This window comes from Oryctolagus cuniculus, chromosome 8 (genome assembly GCF_051225735.1).
Source record: "Oryctolagus cuniculus isolate XC-2025 breed Fujian yellow rabbit chromosome 8, ASM5122573v1, whole genome shotgun sequence".
NCBI lineage: Eukaryota > Metazoa > Chordata > Mammalia > Lagomorpha > Leporidae > Oryctolagus > Oryctolagus cuniculus.
Window position 1 is genome coordinate 89,730,124 of NC_142874.1, and position 24,312 is coordinate 89,754,435.

The 24,312-nt window shown below is 42.9% G+C and overlaps 2 long non-coding RNA genes across 8 annotated transcripts in view; one reads left to right on the forward strand and one right to left on the reverse strand.

Moving 5' to 3' along the window:
- Positions 1 to 24,312, reverse strand: part of LOC103350737 (uncharacterized) — a 131,918-nt gene that overhangs the window by 20,778 nt on the left and 86,828 nt on the right. Inside the window, exons 2-6 of the long non-coding RNA XR_016212353.1 lie at positions 19,368 to 19,791; positions 15,212 to 15,296; positions 14,881 to 15,134; positions 12,636 to 12,722; positions 4,350 to 4,449 (exon numbers count right to left, since the gene is read on the reverse strand). This is a non-coding gene — a long non-coding RNA (uncharacterized LOC103350737). The remainder of the gene's footprint in view (positions 1 to 4,349; positions 4,450 to 12,635; positions 12,723 to 14,880; positions 15,135 to 15,211; positions 15,297 to 19,367; positions 19,792 to 24,312) is intronic.
- LOC103350738 (uncharacterized) overlaps positions 16,422 to 24,312 on the forward strand; it is a 244,303-nt gene continuing 236,412 nt past the window's right edge. For 2 of the 7 annotated variants that reach the window (XR_016212352.1, XR_016212350.1), the window contains exons 1-3: positions 16,422 to 16,566; positions 19,206 to 19,264; positions 23,317 to 23,423. This is a non-coding gene — a long non-coding RNA (uncharacterized LOC103350738). Of the gene's footprint in view, positions 16,567 to 17,101; positions 17,483 to 19,205; positions 19,265 to 23,316; positions 23,424 to 24,312 lie in introns of those variants that run through there. The other 5 variants (XR_016212349.1, XR_016212348.1, XR_016212347.1 and 2 more) reach the window with 4 other exon arrangements.

The window sequence follows — 24,312 nt, forward strand, 5'->3', positions numbered from 1 at the left end:
AAGAACCAGCAGCAAACCCGGGGAGGGCCGAGCAGACGAAAGAACAGCGCAGGGTCCTGTGTTGCTCCTCCACGAAGAGGGGGAGCGACACTGTCATTCTCCTTCCCTCCATCTGAAAGCATCACTCCAAATGATGCTTTGCCTCCTTCAATTCTACAAGCGTTTCATTGTCCCTAACACCCTTGAGTCTTCACCTTGTCTCTTTTCTAGCTAAGTATAAATCTGTCCTCTACTGATAACTCCTACAATAGCCTTACTTTCTAAAACATCTCCCTTGCAACCAGGATTTTCATGTGATTCGTTTCTGGCCTATATAATGTTACTGGGAATCTGGTGGGGTTTGCATTTGGGGTGGTTTTGGGAAATCCTTCCTGTGTCATCTTCCTTTCTGGTGTGTTCTATCTTGAATGAAGGCATGATGGCTAGAGCCTTGGCAGCCATGTTGCAATCATGAGAATTGACAAGGTTTTAGCCCTCCACACCATACCTAAGCAGCTGAACTAAAGAGAACGACTGAATTCCTCTGAGTGTCATTTTACACAAATAAATACCCCCCCCTTTTTTTTTTTTGATGGGCAGAGTTAGACAGTGAGAGAGACAGACAGAAAGTCTTCCTTTTCCGTTGGTTCACCCCCCAAATGGCTGCTATGGCTGGCGCGCTGCGCTGATCCGAAGCCAGGAGCCAGGTGCTTCTCCTGGTCTCCCATGCGGGTGCAGGGCGCAAGCACTTGGGCCATCCTCCACTGCACTCCCGGGCCACAGCAGAGAGCTGGACTGGTAGAAGAGCAACTGGGACAGAATCCGGCGCCCTGACCGGGACTAGAACCCGGGGTGCCCGTGCCGCAGGTGGAGGATTAGCCTAGTGAGCCGCAGCACCAGCCAAATAATCCCTATTTGAGGCAGAATACATTTTTAGAGAATTACTCTGCCCAATAATGAAGAGTAATATGTAATTTTTGTTTGAGGATGTTTTGCATTATAATGAATATTTTTTCACCAACATTTTATTATAGGCAAAGGGAGAAAGTTGATGCTTAAACAAAGGAAAAGCAGATTTAGATCTGTGGTTTAGAAAAAGCCCTTAGCTGATTATTGAAGGGACTACAGGGACACCTTTCTTCTTCCATTGGATAACTTTTTGGTCCTGATGGGGCTGTTGTGGCCCTAGTAATTAGTCCCAGAGAATTGAAGATGAACCAAATAGACTGAATCAGAATCTATCTTAGGATTGTTCTAGGCACAGCAAGAAGAGGAATGATAGTTCTTGATGCTGGGATCGTGGAGTTGGGGTACATTGGAATCCTAACTGTCAGCCATGTAACTTCCTATGATAGGCTGGGTTCTCTGGAGACAGACACTGTGCCAGCTGGTGGAAGATGAAGTGGGAAATGCAGGTGGTTATCAGGGCTGACTCTTTAGAGTAGGAATGAGAAGAGATGCATGATGGGGCAGAAGGAGAAGCCGAATTGTGGTAGCAGCCTGACAAAGTCTCAGTCTGGCAGTGAGCTCTGGAGTGAGCAGAGCCCATGACTGACATGCATGGACCCAAAGTGGCTGATCTGCTCTGCTTAGTCACCATGCACATGCAACCTTGGGAACAGCATGACCTGGAGTGAAGGGTGTCTCTGCAACTCAGGCAGATACCAAAGGAGCTCATGGCTGGAGGTTGTTGCTGATTGAACTCCCTCAGCTGGACAGCAAGTCCCTATTGGAGATTTGGTCAATGCCTCTGCAGCAGCCACAGAGAATGTATCTTCTGAAAGGAGAGGGCCAATGCAAAGACCAAACCCGAGTTGAGGAATAGAAAAAGAAACACAACAATAAGTCCGGGCCTGAATCATTTTAGCCATGTCAGTTACAGCTGCAGTAGTGCTGTTAAAGGCAATACCTGATTTGAAAGAACAATCAGCGGTACAGAGACCTTTGTAGAGGTTGGAGAGAACTGATAAGGGACTAAGATAGCAGCCCTGGTGATGCAAGAATGTTGGGACATGGAGCAATCAGCAAGCTATAATGACTGGTTTAATTGAAGGACCAAGGGAAACAAGAATTCTCAGATAATGCCTTAGCTTTTGATTAAGTGATATGGGAAGGTGGTGGGGTAAATGCATAGATAGAGGGTAAAGGATTCTTACATGGGAACGGCAGTGAAGGAAGGTGACCTTAGTTCTTGCATCACATAGAAGAATTTCCATGTGGACAAGGCAGTAAACAAAGCAAGGTTCATGTAAGTCACTACTTACATTCCTGCATTAAGTGAAACCTTCTGCCATAGCAGCCAGGAGAGGGGCTCCAAGAGAGGACCTGAGAAACTGGTTCCAGTGGGGCCTTTAAAACACAACTCAGGGATCAATCAATCAAAGGGCAGGGACAAACCCATCAGAAGCTCTGAATTTTAGTCCTGTCTAGCCTGCTCGCCATAAAACAAAAAACCATCAGAAGGGGGAGGAGAGGATAGGCAACTTCTTTCTATTTCCACAATAAAACTCAGAAGGGTGGGATCAGCACTTTTGTCTTGCCAGAGGTAGCTTTTGGGCAAAGCATGCATTTTGTACATTCTTAAAGAGACTTCCCCCTTTTTTTCATTCCCTAAGGGACCTGACCTCACTTCCTATTTATCTATATCCTCACAGGAACAGATGGAGAATGGGAGGAACTTATGGATTTAGATTTATACCATGCTATAATTTAAATGCATACAATGGGCTTATTTAAAATGTAGAATGCCAGCTAATAAATTTTCAATGAAAAATACCATTTTCAGCTGGTGAGAAAACTTAATAGTGGGTCAGCTGAGGAATCTTTGTTGGTTAGAGGACCAATTTGTGAGGCTGAATTTGAATCAGAAATTTGCTTGAGTCAGAATGAAATAAGTTAACAGATGCTGTTCCACGGTGATGGAGCTGTGATACTCATCTTCACTTTGAGGATAGATCTGCCGAGAATGAGCATTTTCTCAGATGGCTATAGTGCCTATTACCTTGGAAAGTACTAGAAAATCCTGGAAAATACCTAGTTATCACCTCTCTTCTTATATCCAAGATTGAATTGAGATTTCCTTTTTCTGTTCATCATTACATCATTAGCTCATGACATCATGTTGTGAGTTCCAAGCTTATACTGTTTTAAGAAAGTTACTGTCAGACAATTGTCAGAGGTGGTATTTTTACCTCATAAAATGAATTAAATTTTAAATTTACATTACTGTGGAAATGGGCCTTATTTACACCCATTTTCACTTTTAGAAAATGTCACCAAGGGATCTCTCCACAGCATCTCGGTGCACACCTTTCTCCAGGCTCAGATTACCTTCATTTTATCATTTAATGCAGGGATTGAGTAGTGGAGAGAAAAGGAAGGCAAAATAAGGAAGGGGTCCAAGATGGTTGAAAACTTGCTTTATTAGAATCTAAAACTTCGAATTTAGGAACAGACCATAGATGCAGTGTTTAAGATGTTACTTGGGAAGCCTGCATCCCATATTGGGGTGTGTGTGTGGGTTTGAGTCCTGGCTGCCCTTTCAATCTGGCTTATTTTTAATGTATGCCCTGGGAGGGCTCAAACACTTAGATTCCTGCTGACTTTGTGGGAGACCTGGATTGAACTCTGGGATCCTGGCTTTGACCTTGCCCAGCTCCAGCTGTTGTGGGCATTTTGGGAGTAAACCAGTTGATGGGACATCTTTCTTTGTTTCTCTCTCTGCCTTTCAAATAAAAATCAATGCTAAAAAAAGCCAATTAGAAATATGGTTACAGGGTATATAGACTTTTCACATTCTCATTTTGTCTCAGAATCAGTTTGATCACTTTGGGAGGAGCAGTGATACATACAACATCTCATAATTACATACAATCATTCTGAGGCTGAAGTCATTATGAGTTAGGTACTGCTCCAACCTCATAGCTGTCTAGAAAAATTTATAGTGCAAAGCTATAAAAAAGAAAATATGTTGGATAATATGGATACTAATTACTGTTCTTATACCCTAGATCAAAACCTGACCAAGACACCTTTGCCTTCTAATTCTTCAATTTACTTCTTACCCTCCTAACTCTGAATCCCTTACTTGTCCCTTGCCTCTTATTTTCTGAGGTACATTCTATCCTCACTAGGCCTGCATTCACTTAACCTGTCCCAATTCATCTAAAACATGAGTTCCCAGTAGGAACAATATCACCCACAAAGGAGCAAAGACAAAATAGATAAAAACACGTTAGATATTAAGAATAAGTACATCAGCAGATGTACATCACAGTGTGTAAATTTCATGGGGGTAATGATTAGAGAAAAATGTCTATAAAGACACATAAGGGAATGATGATTTAAAAAACAGACTGAGAAAGACTTACCTAGAATGACTGCCATATGTATATCATCCAAACCAATAATGACTTCACTCCTGCCCCAGACTTCTGTTTCGGTGATTTTGTGTTCTGTTTCACCTGATGTCTAAGAGAAAGAAAATGTGAAATTCACATGCAACTTAAAACTCTCTAGTAACTGAATTAAAATGCACACAAAAACATGTGAATTTTTTTTCAAATTATTAAATTCAGAGGCAGAGAGAGAGAGCAAGAGCGGGAGAGAGCAAGTGAGCATAAGCAAGCACCTCCATCTACTGGTTCATTCCCTAAATAGTCACAAAAATCAGGGTTGGGCTAAGTCAAAACAAGGTGCTGGAAATTCAGTTCAGGTCTTCTATATGGACCACCATTGCCTCTCATGGTTTGCATTGGCAGGAACCTAGGTACTCTGATATGGACGTGGGTATCTTAACTGCTAGGTAAAACACCTTCCCTTAATAGTATATTTGACTTATCCCAACATATTCAAAATATTCAACATGTAACCAATACAGCTATTAGTGAGATATCTTATACATACTCTGTGTGTGCACTACTCTTCAAAATCCAGTATGGATTCTATACTTACAGTACATTTCATTGAAATTCTTTCATTTGGGGGCCGGTGCTATGGTGTAGCGGGTAAAGCCATCACCCATAGTGCTGGCATCCCATATGGGTGTTGGTTTGAGTCCTAGTTGCTCCTCTTCTGATCCAGCTCTCTGCTATGGCCTGGGAAAGCAGTGGAAGATGGCCCAAGTCCTCGGGCCCCTGCACCTGTGTGGGAGACCCAGAAGAATCTCCTGGCTCCTAGCTTCAGACTGGTGCAGATCTGGCCATTGCAGCCATCTGGGGAGTGAACTAGTGGATGGAAGACCTCTCTCTCTCTCTCTGTGTAACTCTTTCAAGTAAATAAATAAATCTTAAAAAAATTATTTCATCTGTTAGAATTCATAAATCTTAAAAAGTAGAACATACCCAAAATTTTTCTAAACATATTTAAACATTTTCAGTAACTCAACAGAGTACCTAATATTTCAACTTGAATATTAATTAACTGAAATATAAAATTTGTTTTCTCAGTCACACTTGTCACATCTTAGTGCTCAAAAGGCAGTGACTCCTGTACTAGAAAATGGAGGTTTGACTTTTTATTGCAGCTTCATTTTTGTTTGTATTACTGAATAAAAATGCAATGAAAGCTCAACAGCTATGTGATTTAAGGTTTTAAGTGGGGAATGAGAGTGACTTAATTCATGGCTACTTTTAGAACCTAATAAATAATCCTATTGCCTTTATTTTTCTAATTAAAGAATTCCTAAATACTTTGAAAATATAAAATATTCCTAAATAGTTGTGCCTTATGTTGGTTTTATTTGAAGTTAAAATGAATCCCCATTCATGAAAGTTATTTGTAGATTAGGTAGCTGCTGACTGCTGTACTGTAAGTCAAATTGGGAAGAAAGAACAAAAAAGCAAAAGATAAAAAGATGGAGTTAGTATTCTGTCATGAAGAATTCATAAATGTGATGATTCAGGATAATTTGAATCTCAGAAATATATTCACCCACCCCAATCCCAATAACAATGCAATGAAGATATAAAATTATTTAGTATTAGCTTAGGACAGATAAATGATATAGAGATTTAGTTGTGTCCTCACTTGAACTGGGCAATCAGGTAATTCACGTGTCATAAATTCCAGGTACAGGGATAGCTACTAATATGATATAAGTATTGTAGCTTAGCTAATCTGATTTCATGCCAGACATCATCATGAATCAAAGACAATGTTCTTTCCTACTGAGCCCAAATGCAGCCTCAGAATACTTTTGTAGGTTCTTCTACTCAATATCACTCCTTCCAAGACAATATTCCGTCAGCTTGAATAAATTATAGTTTTCATGAAAGTTGAGAAATCTGCCATCTTTGTCTTTGTTCATCCTATCTCATTTCTTCTTAGAACATATTCTAAATGAACACAGCTTGTTTTAGACTGGGATATAAAGTGATTCATGGGTATTAGAAGGCAAGCTCCCATAGCAAATGGGTAAAAGGCAAATGCTTTGTGGATTTGAATCTGCTGTAACGACTTAACATCCATATGATCTTGAGCAAGTCACCTAACTTGAGTTTTTTTCTTCATGTGAAGGTTTTAATTAATAGCACATATTTTAAGGTTTATTATAATAATTTAAGAAATAGGACATGCCATGCATTTGGAAAAGATTTTGGCATAGAGTAAGCATTACAACTTAATCAATATCTCTCAACCTGAGAGAGCAAAATATATTATTAGACCAACATCTAGAGTTCATATTCTTTGGCTCCCAACTGGCTTGCTAACTTCTCAGAGAGAAGAATTACATTTATTTATATATTTTAAGAGTTATTTATTTATTTGAAAGTCAAAGTTACACAGAGAGAGGAGGAGAGGCAGAGAGAAAGAGAGGTCTTCCATCTGATGGTTCACTCCTCAGATGGCTGCGACAGCTGGAGCTGTGTCAATCCAAAGCCAGGAGCCTCTTCCAGGTCTCCCACACAGTTACAGGGGCCCAAAGACTTGGGCCATCTGCCACTGTTTTCCCAGGCCATAGCAGAGAGCTGGGTCAGAAGTAAAGCAGCTAGGACTCAAACTGGTGCCCATATGGAATGTGGGCACTGCAGGAGGTTGCTTTACCTGCTATGCCACAATGCCAGCCCCAAGAAAGGAATTACATGCCACTTAGTATTTTTCATTTTCCTAGAGATTACAGTTTTATCATAGAACTGACCTCCAAAAAGTACTGAATGAACAAATGTATCTGTAAACTTATAATTTTTCTAGGAATATGTAAATGATAAATTTATCTATCCAGGTAAAAACAGCTATAAAATATAGGCTGAGGAAATTTCTATGAAGTCAGAACTCATCCCAAGGACTGTAACATTAGGGTGGTTCAGAATTCTAAGATCTATGTTCATGCATCCTAGAGTTCATGCTACTGCTATTTTTTTTTTAAAGATCTATTTATTTATTTGAAAGGCAGAGTTACAGAGAGACAGAGGCAGAGAAGTCTTCCACCTGCTGGTTCACTCCCCAGTTGGCTGCAATGGCTGGAACTGTACTGATCTGAAGCCAGGAGCCAGGAGCTTCTTCTGGGTCTCCCACACAGGCGCAGGTGCCCAAGGACTTGGGTCATCTTCCACTGCTTTCCCAGGTCATAGCAGAGAGCTGGATGGGAAGTGGAGCCACTGGGTCTTGAACCAGCACACATGTGGAATGCTGGCACTGTAGGTGGGTGGCTTTACCCGCTGTGCCACAGTGCCAGCCCCCTGCTATGATCTGATTGGAGCTTGGACGTCTGGGGAATGAACCAGTGGTTGGAAGACCTTTCTCTGTCTGTAACTCTACCTTTCAAGTAAGTAAATAAATCTTAAAAAAAAAAAAAAAGGCTAGGCTATCCAGATGTTGAGTTTTGAGCTATTACAGATGTTATATCTCTTTGATAATATTCAGAGACTGAGAATAGGCAAATTAAAATATCTAGATTTGAAGGCTGAAAGATACAGAATAAAGAACTAGGGAAATTTTTATAAACATTTCATAAGTTCTAGATGTTATTAAAATGGAGTCTGATGGTTGTCCATATGATTTTCTTTGTATTACTAAGAGATTACTAGTTATTACTAGATTCACATTCTAACAGTGACTACTTATACTTTCTTCTAATCTATATTAGTTTAATAACCAAAAACTAAGAATTTTAGAAATGACTGATAAATGGAATTATGTGTATAAACAACCTAAATGCTATCTTTTCCTGGTCAGAACTACCCAGCAAAGTTGCACACTCTATTTTACTTTATTTTTCTTCTCTAATGAATTTTATTCTAAAATTTCAATATTTACATGTATAATAAAACCCAATTATAGCCAACTACTTTTTCTACCTTACTAATGATCCAAATCCTTGAGCCAAATAACCAAGATGAAATATTTTGTGCAATGACATACATTTCATATCTTTTCAATTCAAAGATATTTGGCATATTTAATTAGTCATATTTTTAAGGATTCTAGCGAATTTCTTTTGACTAGTAATGTATTATGGAATTACTCTTAGCTTTTTATAACTTGATGGTGATAGTGAGAGTCTACCCATCCAAACTCTCATTGTACACTATTTGATTGAAGTCTTCCTGTTGTATTCTCACAGCATCTTGTGATTTCACTTAAAGTACAAGTCAGAATATATATTCAGTGGTTTATTATTATGTTTCTCATTAGATAATTATGAATAGGCACAGTGAAGGCAGAAGTTTGTTTGGATGGCACTCTAATGTCTGGCATCTAGCATGGGCCTGGCCTCTACGAGGCACTAGAAAATATTTTTTCTTGAATTACTGAATAAATGCATCAAACTTTTTCATCCTGAATGTGTTTAGAGAACAAATCACTCCAGTATTTTTGGCAGGAAGGAGTTAGTTCAGAGCATCAAGAAGGCTTTGGAGAGGTCTTGATTACTTTTCAGCAAATCTGCAAGTTAAGGATTTCAGGAGAGCCAGATCAAGGATCCTAGCTGCACGGAGCACTGACGTGAGTTATTCGCAGGAGGACAGCTGAAGCCATTGGAAATTTCTGCTGATGACCTCAGCTGCCTGCTTATAGCAGGTGATTCCTGGGAGAAGCGTTCAAAGCCAAGGACTGCTGCCAACAATGATTTCATCTGCCTGTGAACAGCTGCTGCTAAGAAAAATGGATGCTTCTCTTCAAAGTATTTGCAAAAGCCTCATTGGCAGAATCTAACCTTGAATGATATTGCACAGGGATTCTGGGAAGTGTAGTTCTACAGTGTAGACAGCCAAGAGGAAAACATGGTGCTGATAAAAGGTGATTCAGTACACAGAGTCATTAGGAGAGTGCTCTTTATCTAAATAGGAGTGAACTAGTCTGTAGCCTCCTTAAGAAGCATTACTTTTATTTCCAAAGGTGATCTACCCCTAGAATCTGGGTACATAAGGCAGGGCTGGACAGATGAGTAACACAGAGTCATACCCTCACTTCCCTAGTGTAGAGTTGTTTCTGTCAAGTGGTACTTGGCTGCTTTTCCCACCTTCCCTTTCATGTAGAGGGTACCATGTAACTAGTACTTGCAATGCACTGTGGAAAGAAGCATACCTATTCTAGAATGAGGGCATTCAATATCATATACTCAATTTCCCAAGATCTTCTTTCTGCCTGTCGTCAGGCTGAGTTTAAAGCAAAGGTATCCAGGGCATAGTGTGTCACCAATAGAAGGACTTGGGCTTTTACAAAAAGATTTATTTGAAAAGCAGATTGACAGAGAGGGAACTATGGATGGGAGGTAGAGTGGGACAGAAAGGTGGGGGGGAGAGAGGGGAAACCATGGGGAGAGACAGATGGGGGAGACAGGAGAGATGGTGGGGGACAGAAGAGGCTGACAGTGGGAAACAGGATGAAACAGGGGGAGGAATGGGAGATGGAGAGCAGGGGAATGGAGGGAGGGAGAGGAGAGGAAGGAAGAGAGTGGTAGAGAGAGGGAGAGACAGATCTCCCCATCTCTGGTTAACTCCCAAATGGCCACAAAGCTGGGACTATGCCTGACCAGAGCCAGGAGTCTGGAACTCCATCCAGGTCTCCTGTTTGAGTGGCAGGGTCCCAAGTATTTGGGCCATCATTGATTTTTCTTCCAGGCACATTAATTGAGAGCTGAATTAGAACTAGAGCAGCCAAGACAAGCACCCCGGCTCCAATATGGGATGCCGGCATCTTAGACGCCAGCTCAACTTACTATATGCAATAAGAGTCTCCTGTATTTGAGATTTTGTCATCACTCAGACAAAAGCTCTTGATCAGGATTAACTTAATGGACTTAGTGTACGAGACCTAAATCTTGTAGTATAAAACCAGTGGAGAGGCTGGCACTGTGGCATAGTAGGCTAAGCCTCCACCTGTGGTGCCAGTATCCCATATGGGTGCCGGTTTGAGAGCTGGCTGCTCCTCTTCTGATTTAGCTCTCTGCTATGGTCTGGGAAAACAGGGGAAGATGGCCCAAGTCCTTGGGTCTCTGTACCTGTGTGGGAGACCTGGAAGAGGCTCCTGGCTTCAGATCAGCCTAGCTCTGGCCACAACAGCCAGAGCTTAAAATCTAAAAAAAGAATATATATTTTATATATATATGATATATATAAAATATATATATTCTTTTTTTTAGATTTTATCATATCATATATCATATCATATCATATATAGATTTTATATATCATATATATTATATAATATAATATATATAATATATAATATATATTATATATATGATATATATGGCCCATACACACACACACACACACACATATATACATATATATATGGGCCAGCACTGTGGTATAGTGGGTAAAGCCATTGCCTGCAGTGTTGGTATTCCATTTGAGTCCTGGCTGCTCTACTTCCAATCCAGCTTCCTGCTAATGTGCCTGGGAAAGCAGCGGAGGATGGCTCAAGTCCTTGGGCCCCTGTACCTGCATAGCAGATCTGGAAGAAGATCCAGACTCCTGGCTTCAGCTCAGCTTCTGCCATTGCAGCCATTTGGGGGAGTGAACCAGCAAAGGGAAGATCTTGTGGGGAGCAACTCGGACTAGACTAAGTTACTGGAATTAAGATTTATTCTATGCATCTGCTCTCCCACAATATGGTGCTGGGAGAGGAGTAAACAACTTTTACACAGCTGCCTCCAGTTCGACCAATAACCTGCAGGAGCTGATCCTGCTTCTGATTGGAGGAGAGCAGCATACTCAGCGTGTGGGTAGCAGAGTTGGGACTGGTGGAAGAGGACTATAAAGGAGGAGAGAGACAACATGCACAAGGAACATCTAAGGGGAACATCCGGATAACATCTGAGCAGCCCCCGAGAGAGCCAGCTGGCGGTGTGCCGCTCCCCCGCGGAAGTGGGGAAAGTGGCAGGGGGAACCGCCCCTCCACGGAGGTGGAGGGGTTGCCAGCCAACCCGGGAAGGACCAGCAGCAAACCCGGGAAGGGCCGAGCAGACAAAAGAACAACGCAGGGTTTAGTGTCCTTCCTCCACGAAGAGGGGGAGCGACAAGATCTCTCTCTCTCTCTCTCCTCCTCCCTCCCTCCCTCTCCCTGTCTCTCTTTCTTTCCCTCTTTAACTCCGCCTTTCAAATAAAATAAATAAATCTTTAAAAAATTTTAAAAAGTGGGATTTAGGGGTTGTTTACTATAGCAGCTGGCCAAATCTGTGTTGAAGAAGTAATTGATAATAAGTAAATAAGATAGAAAGGCTTGCCTTGGGTATTTCAAAGTCTCTGGCACCATTACTTAAGGATGAGTGCACTATAAGTAGATTCCATTCTATTGGACTTTGAGTGTTTCTTCCCTTAACAACTCCTTGTGTGCTCCTCCATTTTGAGAGCTATGACAAAGCTAGTTTGAGAACTAGTGAGGAATACTCTCCCACTGTTCGATATGAAAAACCAATTACTTCAGAACTTTTTGACCAAACTTTCTAGGAAAAAGATAACCTAAAATGGTTTAATATAGACACCATCATTTAGTTTAACCAGTTTTCTTGACTAAAATCTAGTAGTTTAGGGGCTGGTGCTGTGGTACAGTAGGTTAAGCTGCCGCTTGGACGCCTACATCCCATATTGGAGCACCAGTTTGAGTCCTGACTGCTCCATTTCCAGCCTAGCTCTCTGTTAATGCACCTGGGAAGCTGCAGATGGTGGTATAAGTACTTGCATCCCTCCCAACCATGTGGGAGACCCGGATCCAGTTCCTAGCTCCAGCCTGGCCCATCCTTGTCTGTTGAGGCCATTTATGGAGTGAATCATAGGATGGAAAGAAATCTTTCTTTCTCTGTCACTCAGCCTTTCAAAGAAATAAGTAAATCTTTGAAAAAAACAAAACTAAACTAAAACTTTGTAGCTTAGTAGCTCCTCCTTGACAAATTGAGAATAAACGAGGACTCCAAGAGCCTGTGACATCCCTGAAACTTTAATCTTGTGGCAAGATTAGTTACTGAAAATTAGCCGGGTTATTGTTCTCTGATATGACTTTAAATCCTTCTATTAAGTCAGTTTAATGTTAGCAGTAATACACAAAAATGAGAGCCAACATCAAAGCAGTAGGTACTATACTAATTACTTCATGTGTGCTACCAGAGTATTAGTTCCACTTACATAACAGCAACCCATTACTGTAATTATTATCCAAAATTTACTAATAGGGAAACATGCTCAAAGAGGTTAAGAAACATTTCCAGGGCTGACCTGTGGCCCCTCAGTGCTGGTATCCAATGTGGGTGCTGGTTCCAGTGCTAGCTGCTCCATTTCCAATCCAGCTCCATGCTGGCACACCTGATAAAGCAGAAAATGGCTAAGTCCTTGGGCCTCTGCACTCAAATGGGAGACCTAAATGAAGCTCCTGGCTTTGGCGTGGCCCAGCACCAGCTGTCCCTGCCATTTGGGGATTGAACCAGTGGTTGGAAGCTCTCTGTCTCTCCCTTTCTCCCTGTAACTCTACCTTTCAAATAAATGAATACATCTTAAAAAAATTCCCAGGGCAGGTACTGTGGCACAGTGGGTTAATGCCCTGGCCTGAAGCACTGGCATCCCATATAGGCGCTGGTTCGAGACCTGGCTGCTCCACTTCCAATCCAGCTCTCTGCTATGGCCTGGGAAAGCAGTAGAAGATGGCCCAGGTCCTTGGGCTCCTGCACCCACGTGGGAGACCCGGGGAGGCTCCTGGTTCCTGGCTTCAGATTGGTGCAGTTCCGGCCATTGTGGTCAATTGGGGAGTGAACCATCGGATGGAAGACCTCTCTCTCTGCCTCTCTTTTCTCTGTTTAACTCTGACTTTCAAATAAATAAATAAATCTTTAAAAAGAATTCCCAAAGCCACACAGCTATTTCATATTTTGTTTCATCTAAAAAACAATTTAGGTTTTTCTTGGTAATTTGCATGAAGCACAACTAGTAGAAGACAGTTTCCATGGATCTTTCTGCCAGGTCGTGTTTGATTGTTGTGTTCTTGACCAAGTACTCTGTAAAAGTAAGTTCTTCATATACTCAGCAAGAGATTTCTCAATTTCAAATTTAGATGAATTTCCCCAGTGTATTATCATAGGATTTTTTTCCTCAATGCTTTTAGAGGTTATTTGATTAACTTGATTTCACTGATCTAAGGACTAAAAAATATTATTTTAAGCCTTCTAATATCATCAGAACCTTGAAAATAGCAATTAAAATGCCTTTCTTAAGGAAATTGTGTTACACTTAGTGATGCAATATTTTTGAACAGCCCTTGTCTTGACTTTGAGGAACAATTTTTTTGTTGTTTTTCTTTGTTCTTCATACTATTCGGTGAACTCTTTACTTAGTGTAGGGTTAATCTTATGAGTATAAAATTAATTGAAAGTAGATCTTTATGAAAAATAAGAATGCAAATGAGAGAGGAAGGAGGAAGAAGGGTGGGAGTATGGGCGCAAGGGAGTTAGTGGGGGAAGAATCATTATGTTCCCAAATTCATATATATGAAATGCATCACGTTTGTGTTCCTTAAAGTTAAAGAAAGAACAATGACATGCAAATAAAAAAATTGCCAAGAATAGACAGTAAGTGGTGTCACTACACACATAACACAAAAATAAGTATGTGTGGTAAAGTGTTTGTTAGATAGTGTTTTAAAAAAAAAGGAATTGTGGGGGCCTGTGCTGTGGTGTAGCAGATAAAGCCGCCTCCTGCAGTTTCTGAATCCCATATGGGCTTTGGTTCCAGTCCCAGCTGCTCCACTTCCAATCCAGCTCTCTGCTGTGGCCTGGGAAAGCAGTAGAAGATGGCTCAAGTCCTTGGGCCCCTGTACCAATGTGGGAGACCCGGAAGAAGCTCCTGGCTTTGAATCAGCCCAGCTGATTGCTGTTGCAGCCACTTAGGGAGTGAACCAGCAGATAGAAGTGTTTTCTCTCTCTGCCTTTGTCTCTCTGTAACTCTGCCTTTCAAATAAAAAAATCTTAAGAAAAAAAGGAATTGTGCTATAATAAGTGTAAGCTTCAACTGCATGCCTATGAGTGTGACATATGACAAGCTTTTAAATTAACAACTAAATAAAAGTTTTCAGACTGGGATATAAACTATTCTCTGTCCATATACTCTAAGAATAACTATTGCTGCTGCTCCAAATACAGTTATTGTTGTTATTCCTCCTGTAACAATTGTTCATTGAATTCCCATTGTTTCCATTTACCATACTAGGTACCCACATAGAAGAACACTAATCTTTCAAACAAACCTGTAAAGTGAATATTTTTATCCTTATTGTATAGGTGACAAGTTGTCACTGAGAGAGATTTCAAAACTTTCCCCATGAATGTAGGTCTTGTTAGTGTCATGGATAGATCTGAATTGGCTTCAAATCCTGTTATCATTCATTGCCTCATACTGCCTTTCCCAACTTATTTATAGACACACATGAAACACAGTCCAATTTATATACCTGAGATCAAAGAGACTTGCTCACCATGTATTTATGGGTTCTGCTGTGATATCATACATATGGTTTCCTCCCTGGGTGCTTCCTGATCCTTTTCTTCAATCCAGATCCCAGCCAGCTGATGACACTCAAGCCATCCATATGCTTTTGAGCTGGTAACAAACAACGTATAAATGTGTCTCAGAACACCTCCCCAGATTTCTTGCAGGCAGGCAATTCCTTGGATGAGTCCTGGTCGGAGGGAATGTTGGGAAATAGGAAAAGCAGGTAATTTAGTAGACCTGTGGAAGGAGCAACCATTGTTTATTTCAGCTGTAGGGATTCACTGTGAACTCTCAAGAAAATGTGTGACACTCACCTCTAATGACAAATAGCCTTGATCCTGCCTGCATTTCTGCTTTGTGCTTACAATTTCATGGGCCAGAAGAGGAGAAAAAGAAAAACTGTAAGAAAAAAATGAAGGCTGTACGATAACAGTATGGTGGCTGTTTAGCTTTACTTTTACACTGCTGCTGAAGAATTGCCCACATTGTCTCATACTCATCTGTTTCCCATCCAGAAAGTTCGTATTCCCCGCTGATCAGCCTTGAAGTCTGAGAAGAGCTATGGTATGGCTGTTACAACACTGATTCTACACATTGGAATCACCTGGGAAGCCTCCCTAATTGTGATTCGGAGTCAAGGTTGAGCTGTGGTGTGAGCAGGCTGGGCCTGGGAGCCTGGGCCTCCTGTTGAGTTCTCAGAGTCCATGAGGTAGAAGGACATTGACCACTCTAGCCACCCTCCTCTGACATCATCTCTTCATACTTTCTTTCTTCACTCTCCCATTAAAGAACCCAGTACTGTCCAATGAAAGAGCCAGCCTCACAGAAGAGTCATTCTGGGAAAAGGGGGCTTTCTGAGACTGGCTAAACTTAGCAAGAATTCATGCTCTGACATGGTTGGCTGCCTGGGAAGCAACAGATTAGGGATGGTGGAAGATGAAATAGTTTGGGGAAATACACACGATGGAAAAAATTAACTTCGAATTAAAACACTTGGATTCATTTCTGGCTTTGCCACTTACTCAGTGTGTGAGTCTTTTCTGTTATTAGTAGAATAAGAAAATTTGATCCCTGAAATGTTTTTCAGTTGCAATAACTGCCATTAGGGGAGAAGAAGAGAAAATGTAATTGAAGTTGAACTAAGCAATGCTTAGGTAGGCTGCAGTCCGTTCTTTGACTTAGAGTGGATTTGCAGAAAGCTGGGGCAATCCTACTTCTCTCACTATGTCCTGAGCTTCCCTGGGCATCACAGAAGCTCACAAAGCAGGGCTTCTTCCCCTTTTTCTTATTCTTTTTAAAAATGATTTTATTTATTTGAGAGGTAGAGACAGAAAGGTTTTCCATCCACTGGCTCACTCCCCAAATGGCTTCAATGGCCCAGCCTGAGACGATTCAAAGCGGAAGCTCTTCCTGGGTCTCCCATGTGGGTGCAGGGGCCTTAGTGCTTGGGCCATCTTTTACTGCTTTTCCAGGCCAGATCAGAAGAGGAGCATCTGGGACTAGAACCAACATCTGTATGGAATATTGGCACTGGCGCCCCAGGTGGAGGATTTATTTACTATGCTACAGCGTCGGCCTGCATAAAGCAGAGCTTCTGATGCTAGGAGCAAGCTGGGGCTTTTCCACTCTCCAAGTTAGTTTTTTTCTGACTGATGTTGGCCTGGACCATGTAGGTTTCTAAACTGTGGGTGTGATTACTTTACGGTGAAGGGACATGGAATCCCTTTCCCTGTGTCGGATTGGCTTTTGTGTTTTCTTTCCCCGTTCTGGACACCTGACCTTTCCTGCTCAACTACTCCTTGTGCTCAGTAGGTTTAATCGACACCATGTAGATGCTTCACTCTGGATCCAGAAAAGGGAGGGTTCTGCCTCTTTTTTGGGATATTCTGGCTTGCATCTTGGGAGGCCTTTGACACTTTCTAAGCAGAGTTGTGGCATGAGAAGATGGAGATACTTGAGTGGAAAGCAGATGTGCAAAAGAGGGGTTTGCCTAGGGAATAATTTAAAGGACTTGCAATCCTTCAGGTGAGAGACTATGGGACAATGATAAGCAATGGAAGCAGATGGAGGCAGGAATGGCAGAAACTAGGACTTGGTGGTGGTGGTGGTGGTGGTTGTGGGGCTCAGCCCAGCTGCACAGGATTGATGGATAAATGAGTGCTTCATCAAGAGAAGACTCAGGAACGTGGATCTTGTCTTGATGATTCTCGCAACAATAATGCTAGTAACTAATCATTGTAAGGCACACTGGACTCTAGGCATGGGGTAAAGTTCTTGCATGCATTCTGCCAGAGGGAAGATTTTATTTCCATCTCCTGCACGAGGCAGCAGAGGCTCAGAAGTTAGTAACTTGCTGAAACCCTACTTTGTAACCAGCAGAGGCAGGACTTAAACGCAGCTCTATCTTCAGGTTCAGTGCATTCTTAACCACCCTACAAAGCAGCCTCTGAGGGAGGGGAGAAACTCCCTGTGAGTTTAGAGTAAGATAGAATGAGCATATAGAGGAGTTAAGGTGCCCGGGTTGCTTCCTGCTTAAGACTGCTCAGAATCTGAAAAGTAGAGGATCAGAAGGCAAAGTAGCTGGGGTAAGGCTGCTTATTTGCTAAGGTGTTGGTTCTTAAACTTGGGCTCTGTATCAGCACATCAACATCACTTGTGGGCTTGTTATAAATGCTAGTTTGGGGTCCCATCCCAGTCTGGAATCAGAGACTCAAGGCGTAGGCTCTGTGATTTGTGTTTAACAAGCCCTAGATGATGCTGATGCACATGAACATTTGGAAACCACTGACTTAGAGGAACAGCTTTTCTCTTGTGCCCCAGTGCAGGCCCAGGTGTAGATATGTGAGCAGAATACTGTGTTGTGTGGGTCAGAACAAGGGGCCGCAGTGTGATCCGGGCAAGGCCTGGTAGGGAGCAGAGTACCAGGCGTTGGCTTCAGGATTGGGAGAAGGATAAGCCTCCTCTTGGGGCTGTGTGCCTCTCTAGTGTGTGGGAGGTTCTATTCTTTTTCTCCATATGTGTAACATCTGCTTTATTTCCCCTTGTGAGTGGCTCTAGGAGACTTGTGTGTGCCTTTCTTGCTTAGTAGAATCCTCCCTCTGAAGAGATGTGCAATTCGGGACATGCTCAAGCTAACTTACCTCAAACGGTAGAGTTAGAAACATACCAGGGGATTCCAATTCAATCCCATCAAGATGGCATGCACCAATGCCATCTCACTAGTCCCAGTGATCAGTTTCAGTGCACAATTGATCATAATGATAGGACTAAGAACCAAAGGGATCACATAAACAAGAATAGTGTCTGCAAATACTAGCTGATAGAATCAAAAAGGGAGAGAATGATCCAACATGGGAAGTGAGACACACAGCAGACCCATAGAATGGCAGATGTCCTAAACAGCACTCTGGCCTCAGAATCAGCCCTTAAGGCATGTGGATCCGGCTAAAAAGCCCATGAGAGTATTTCAGGCATGGAAAGCCAAGACACTCTGGGGGAAAAAAAAAAAACCTAAATGAAAGATCTCCGTGAGTGAGATCCCAGTGGAAAGAACAGGTCATCAAAGAAGGAGGTACCTTTCTCTGAAGGGAGGAGAGAACTTTCACTTTTACCATGGCCTTGTCTAAATATGATCAGAGTCAGTGAACTCAGTGGGCTTCCATAGCCTTGGCAGCTCATGACAAGAGCCTAGGGTGATTACTGATGCCATAAACAAGAGTGTCAATTTGTTAAGTCAACAACAGGAGTCACTGTGCACTTACTCCTCATGTAGGACCTTTGTACTTAGTGTGTATACATTGAGATTTAATGCTACAACTAGTACTCAAACAGTATTTTTCACTTTATGTTTCTGTGTGGGAGCAAACTGTTGAAATCTTTACTTAATGTATGCTAAACTGATCTTCTGTATATAAAGAGAATCGAAAATGAATCTTGATGTGAATGGAAGGGGAGAGGGAGTGGGAAAGGGGAGGGTTGCAGGTGGGAGGGACATTATGGGGGGGAAGCCATTGTAATCCATATTCTGTACTTTGGAAATTTATATTCATTAAATAAAAGTTAAAAAAAGAATCCTCCCTCTACCAGGTGCAGGGAGTGCAGCGGTTGCTAACCAGTCAGCAGGTGCAGTCTGAGCACGAGCTGCAAGGTCAGCAGAGGGAGCTGGGGAAGCTCACAGAGCAGGTGCAGGGGCCGTGGCAGAATTACCATGGAAATGGGGACCTAGAGTTGAGGGTTGCATTCCTGAGAGAGAGAGAGCTGCCCGCTGTCAAGGCCACCTACACCCTCCCTCACCTCTTCCTCACAAAGAAACGGACATGCTCAGCAACTGAGGCTGTCAGATGGGACACTGGCAAGGCTGAAAACAGGTAAGAAGTGGATGGCTGTGTGGAAGGAGAGGAGAGGCTAGGGGGTAAAAGCATCAAGGAAGTGATGGCAACGCTTGCGCTTGTCTGGGAAGTTCTCACTCACCTGTTCTGTTACATTTGGTAGGAAAGAGATCCAGTCATCCCAGGCAGCGGTGAGAAAGCTTCAGAGGCAGGTGGCAGTGGTTTCTAGGCAAAGTCAGGACCCCAGGCACCTGCTGACCGTGCTAGGTTGGGAACTGGATGAACTTCTGGGCTGCCCTTGGGACAGTAGCACAGTCAGTTTTTAGGAGAGGAGGAAATCTAGGGTCAGTCTCCTGAGGAGTAAGCAGGAGGTGACTAATGAAGTGGGGAAGCTGGTGGTGTTTTCTTTGCTCCAGGAACATACCCTGTTTAGCAGGGGCCAATCTTGTATCCATCTGTTTTCTAGAGAGCTTCCATGTGAGTCTTTTAGAGCTGCAGGCTTGGAGGATCACCCTCACTAAAAGGCAGACTCCACGCCACCTCCTCACAGCTGCAGACTGGGGTCCCTGGAAGAAACATGGAGTTGCGTCAAGAAGGATGTAAAGGTTTTGTGAAAACAAGGCAGTAATTTAAGCTACTGAGAGACCCAGATTGTGTGGGTGAGAGTGGGGGCTACTAGCTTTCAGAATAGACAGCCTTGAGGAGTCCCTTCTCCCTACCATCAGCATCACTGGAGCTACAGCCGCTCCAGCTGCAGTGGGAGTGACAACAGAGTCAGGACTTGATTGCCCAGCAGAACTGTTGCATCTGGCTGAGGGTGTGGATGGGGCTTCTCCAGATCAGGGCAGGAGGCAGGGATCGTGGCTGGGAGGGTCGGCCTTGTGCATGAGCAGCTAAGTGCTGATGAGATGCTGCCAATACCCCTCCCTGCCACCATCAAGGGGTCATACTTCCTGGAGGCCCAGGCCCTGGAGTAAGCTCACGTGAATGCAGAGCAAACTTCACTGAAGCTGCCATCCTCCATGTGGAGGAGGTCAGCGCAGGGGGGCTCCTGCTGGGGTCTCAGGGGTTCAGATGCCCCAGATCCTCGATGGCTCTTTTGTCTCCTCCTTGGTGCCCACATTTTGAGCTTGGTGGATTCTCTGTCAGAAGAAGCAGCTGCTAGGATTCTTCCCAAAGATTCTAAAGGCCTGTCTTGATGCCCCAGGACCCCAGAGAAAATATCCTTGTTCCCACTATCGCTCCTGGGAAGCATCTCCAGATATTGGATACCTAATCTTCTGGTTGAATCCTTTTGACCGAAGCTCTTTTCTGCTGTTTTTCTTGGCCCACCAATGTCTTAAAAAAATTGAGAAAGGGACCCTGGGTCTTGGGGTCCTGTTTCCTGTTCTGTCTCTGGGTTCAGCCAAAGCCCAGGCAAGTGCCCTTGTTGTTATGCTGGAGGGATCTACTCACTTCTTTATCTTCCAGGGATAAGGTAAGGATGAAGTCAGCTGTGGGATCGGGTTCCGTGGGCAGAGCTAGGAGCTGGCTGTGTATTCCACCCCTCCTCCCTCCTCCCTTCCATCCCATCCCCTTACTCAGGCTGCTGCACACTTGAAGGAAATGATCCCAACTTGGTCACTTGCCTTGCTAGAGGGCTTCTTAGATACTTTATTTAACAAGTCCCTTACTGCTTTCTGCTTTTGTACTTGAGAGGTAAAAAGGATGGGGGTAGTAAGGGGCTAGTTTTTATTTATTTTCAGTGTTGGAGAAAGACTTATTTTAATCTTTCTGGCTATTAAAAAGAGAATAAACCTTCTGCATAGTTATTTGCATTAAGGCTTTGGTATATTGTTTTTTTATTTATTTAATTAATTAATTAATTAATTTGAAAGGCAGAGTTACAGAGAGGGAGAGGCCGAGTGAGAGAGAGAGATGCTCTGTCTGCTGGTTCACTCCCTAAATCGGGCAATAGCTAGGGCTGGGCCAGGCTGAGACCAGGCTCATCTGGATCTGCCATCTGGGAGGAAGGGGACCAATCACTTGGATCATCTTGTGCTGCCCCTCCCAGGTGCATTAGCAGGGAGCTAGATTAGAAAAGGAGCAGCAAGGCCTTGAACAGGCACTCTATGGGATGCCTGTTGTGCAGGTGGTGATTTATCCTCTGTACTACAACGCTGGTTCAGATGTGTTCGTTTTGAGGATAAGTTATGGGGAAAAAATTGTGGCTAGAGGATTAAAGATGAGGCATGAAGGGCCTTCATCCTTTTGAAAGATGAAAATAAAATATATTGAGGAAAGACTGAATAATAGTGGATACAATTCATGGACTCTCCTCATGACTCCAACAAAATTTTACTACTTTTCCCACCCTTTTATAACTTTATCCTGATGGAAGTTCAGAGGAGAGAATTAACATTCCACAGAAGAAAGGGGACCCTTTCAGTTATGGAGAGGGGTGAGACAGGATGAAGGACATGGATGAGTTAGCATGGATTTAGGAGTCACCAATGCCATCAAGTTTTCACACATGAAGATAGAAATGGGGGTAGGGGTGGGAGCAAGCAGCAGTTTTTAATAGCTAAGGATGGGCCAGAGCCAACATTTTCTGAATGGTCTCTTCTACCTTCCAGGCGTAGTTCTTAACAGACAACCAGTTATCTTTGTTCATAGAATGAGATCTGTGATTGAAGCTGAGACACTCAATCCAGAACCTTTTCAGAACCTGAAAAGTCAGAACTTTTTGTACTTCTAGTTTTGTTTTCTTTTGTTGAGTGCTCTTTCCTTTCTTCTGCCATTCCCCTTCCACCCTAGGGAATTCTGTTGTGTTGGCTTTGTTCTTTTTCTTTTTTCTTTCTTTCTTTTTTATTTTTTAAGAGAGCTACAGAGGAGGAAACCTTCCATCTGCTGGTTCACTCCCCCAGATGGCCACAATGGCCAGGGCTGGGGCCAGGCAGAAACCAAAAGATAGGAGCTTTTTCCAGGTCTCCCATGTGGGTGGCAGGGGCCCAAATACTTGGAACATATTCTGCTGTTTTCCCCAGGCCATTAGCAGGGGGCTAGATTGGAAGAGGAGCAGCCGGGACAAGAACTGGTGCCCATAAGGGATGCCAGTGTTGCAGGCAGGAGCTTTACTTGCTGTACTGCAACACTGGTCCTGGCTTTGTTCTTGAAGTACTACTTCTCCTGATTCTTTCCTTCAAGCTAGGAAAGGGCAAAGAACTAGAATTCTGTACTTGATTGTCATTTTTGTGAGTAACACTGGTAGAACAAGTTATGTGCCTAGTTACTCAAGGAAGTGATTCTTTAGTTTTGATACCATCTGAAGAAGGGGAGAGGAATGAGGTTGGAGATCAGGGAAAAGCTAAACTCAAAGAGTGCTTTTCAGGTATCATCTACATAACTATCCCTGTATTTCAATCATTTCCATGGGCAAGGATTACATCTTTGGGTATACCAAGACTTTTCTCCCTGCCAAGGAAAATTCAGGAGGAGGGAAGGACTATTTTAATAATTTTAGTAGTTCCAGGGTAGGCATTTGGAGCAGAGGTTAAGATGCCACTTGGGACACCCATATTGCATAAGAGTGCCTAGATTCAAGTCCTGGCTCTGTTTCCAATTTCAGCATTCTGCTAATGTACACCTTGGGATGCAGCAGGTGATAGCTCGAGTCCTTGGGTCCCTGTTACTCAGGAGCGAGACTAGGGTTGAGTTCCTGTCTCCAAGTCTGGCCCATGCCCAGCTATTATGGGTATTTGAACAAGAAGGTTAGAATATCTCTCCTATCTCTATTATTAAAAAGATTTATTTATTTATTTATTTGAAAGAGAGGGACCCACAGACATCTTCCAACTTCTGGTTCACTGCTCAAATGACTGCAACAGCCAAGGCTGGGCCAGTCTGAAGCCAGGAGTCAGGAGTCATATTTGGTATTCATACATGGGTGCAGGGGGCCAAGCACCTGTGTTATCTTATGCTGCTTATCCCAGCTGCATTAGCAGGAGGTGGATTAGAAGTGGAGAAGCCAGGTCTCAGAATTGCAGGTGATAGCTTAACTCATTGTGCCACAATGCTTGCTCCTTTTCTCTTCTCTCTCTCTCTGCCATTAGAATTTTGAAAATTGCTAACGTACCATTTGGTGGAACGCAGGTGGAAGCTGAATAAGAGGCTCTGTATGAACACACCAGGTAACCTTCACAAGAGCTACAGAAGCCAGGTGAGAGACCATAGTGCCTAGTCTTATAATCATAAGAAAAGTTACATTGAAGAAAGCAAGAAGGAAATGGTTTCCTGTATCAACCCTTCCCCAGCTCCAAGGAGCATGGCATGGAGAAACACCTCTCATGTGGGAGATGGAGAGTGAACTGAATCTCAGTGCCATGCCCACTGAGAAAAGATTCAGTTGGACTGAGTTGTGCCTCTGCCCTGGCCCCTAGTCCCATACTGGTCGAGTGAGTATTTGGCACTTCCAGAGCCTGGGGGCTTCTGTGACCTTCCTACAGCTGCTGGCAGAAAATAAAACTCCAGGTGCATGGAAAACCAGGAGAGGGAGCATAGAACTGTGCCCTGGAGTTCAGAGCCCAGCCTAGTGGACTGAGACCTGACAATGCTCAAAGGCTCTATTCCCTGTTCAGTACTCACAAACTGGGCCTCTAGACTTATCCAGCATCAGGTAGAGACCTGAGCTCTGGGATCAGAGGATGGGGTGTGTGTGTGTGTGTGTATGGGGGATTCATTTGGGCTGTGTTGCTGCTGGCTTAATGGGATTTGGAGTCCCATGGCAAGTTTTAAACTGTACCCTTAGAAGTAAGTCTGTAGGAATGTATGCAGAGCCATACAGCTTTTCAGTTACAAACTTCCTCTTCTCTTTCTTATTGCCACTCTTATTTTTTACTGAGATCTATTTCCAATTGACTTTATAAACATATGATTAACTCTGTTAAAGAGTTCAACAAGTAGTATGAATAAAAAAATGAAAAAGCAAAAAAAGAAACTGTTCCTCGACAGTCAAGACAAGGGCAGCTCTACACATCCCTTCTTGAAGTGTCAATTTTACTTCCACAGATTTCGTTTAGGTGCTCTATTAGTTATCACAGATCAGGGAG